Source organism: Ovis aries, chromosome 26 (assembly GCF_016772045.2).
Source record: "Ovis aries strain OAR_USU_Benz2616 breed Rambouillet chromosome 26, ARS-UI_Ramb_v3.0, whole genome shotgun sequence".
NCBI classification, from domain to species: domain Eukaryota; kingdom Metazoa; phylum Chordata; class Mammalia; order Artiodactyla; family Bovidae; genus Ovis; species Ovis aries.
The window spans coordinates 22483313-22485385 of NC_056079.1; the positions used below are offsets into that span (position 1 = coordinate 22483313).

Genomic DNA, 2073 nt, shown 5'->3' on the forward strand with positions numbered 1-2073 from the left:
ACTATACAAGCACATATAATATGAATGTGAGTGTGAGCTCAATAGCTCAGTCCTGTCTGATTCTTTGTGACCCCCATGGACTCTAGCCTGCCAGGCTCTTCTGTCCATGGAATTTTCCAGGCAAGAATACTGGAGCAGGTCACCATTTCCTCCTCCAAAAGATCTCCCTGACCCAGAGATCAAACCCACACCTTCAAAATCTCCTCCACTGGCAGGTGGATTCTTCACCACTGAGCCACCTGAGAAGCCTAATATGTACGTACGTGTGTATAATATATACAAATACCTATAATATGTATATATATAATATATATAGTGTGTATATATATATTTCAAGCTGTTTTGAATCTCTTTTTTGAGACTGAGAATTTTAAAAACATATACACATACATATATATATTTATACACACATATTAATACACACACACTGTGGAAAACAGTTGTTTGATACTGAAATAAAGGATAGTCACTGAACTATTTACACACTTGATGTGTGCTCCTTTTCAAATTACCTAAGGAAGACATGGTATTTCAAACACTGAGTATAAATGTAATCTGAGTGAAGAGATTAAGTCATTGTACTTAAGAAAAGCGAACAGATTGTACATCACTGTAAAATATTCAGATTCATTCAAATGACGCTTTCACATTCCCTTATCAAAGATAAATGTTGTCTCTAAAGCAATGTTGTCTATATATTTTTTCTGATGACAGAATTATCCAAATTAGAACAAAAGTTTGAATCTAGTTACAAGAGTTTACCATTTTCAGACTGCAAACAGTGATTAGGAGATAGGACAATAGAGTTAGTGTTGATATCCCTTTGGTGTGAAGTCACTCAGTTGTGTCCGACCCCATGGACTGTAGCCTACCAGGCTCCTCCCTCCATGGGATTTCTCCAGGCAAGAGTACTGGAGTGGGTTGCTATTTCCTTCTCCAGGGGATCTTCCTGACCCAGGGATCGAACCTGGGTCTCCCGCATTCCAGGCAGATGCTTTAACCTCTAAGCCACCAGGGAAGCCCTGATATCCCTTTGGCAAGTCTTTATTTCTTGAGTATATTTCTTTTTGCTTTTTGTATTGAATGGTACAAACTTTAGGATAAATCTAAATAACGGCATCACTTTTCACTTATTCCCTAAGGTTTGTTGAAATAGTCACAAAGCTGAAAATTCTGTAAGAGTTATCAAATCAATGTATTAGAAGATTCAGGAAATGGTAAAATAATAACGTAAATCAAAAGCCAGGAAGAAAACATTATGAATTTTTTAAAGTATAATGTTAACATTATAAACTCATTAGACAGCCTATAAATGGAAATACTAAATTTTGGTATTGTTTGTAGAATGCTTCTTATAGAAGTGAGATCTCTTTACAATCTTTAACTGTAGTAAGGGAGAATACCTTGAGGTCTTTTTTTTTTTAACTGAATCTTGAAGTTTCTACTTGGTGATTTCTGAAGTTACTAAACATTAATGAGCATTACAAGCACTATTTCACAAACTACAAATTAAAGTTCTAAAGCATTTAAAAAGGCTACATTTAAAAGCTTAAGAGCCTACATTTCTGATTACATAGAAGTTATCCTATGAGAGATTTCTAAGTAAGGGTTGGCCAAAAAGGTCACTTGGGTTTTTCCATAAGATCTTATGGAAAACCTTGAACGAATTTTTTCAGTCAACCCAATAAAATCATAACGAAAACAAGGTAAAAAGTAACTGCATGATTCTAGCATGGCCTGATGATAGCTGCTACTGTGTCCTGACAGCCATGGAAAACAGTCTCCACATCTCCAAGGAAAAGCTGACTTTAAGATCTCCCAGCATTGAATTAGATCCCCTTGTTTATAAAATAATCTTTCAGAATCAATAAGCTATTAAAAGTGGGCACATATCCCCCCAGAAATTGGTAAGATTGTTTTTGGTAAAATTGTATCAAGTAATAAAAACAAAACTTTATTTTGCATTCTGTGTCCCTTCGTGAAATTTGCAATCCAACAGGAAACATACAAAGAATATCTGAAAAACCAAGCTATAGCAGGATATAACAGAGTTATGAAACCGGGTTGTTTTCT

General features: G+C 35.2%; 1 non-coding gene across 1 annotated transcript; it reads right to left on the reverse strand.

The window, feature by feature from the left end:
- Positions 1-945: 945 nt before the first annotated feature.
- TRNAS-GGA (transfer RNA serine (anticodon GGA)) lies at positions 946-1018 on the reverse strand. The gene has a single exon. It is a non-coding gene; the product is annotated as a tRNA-Ser (tRNA).
- Between the last annotated feature and the right edge of the window lie 1055 nt (positions 1019-2073).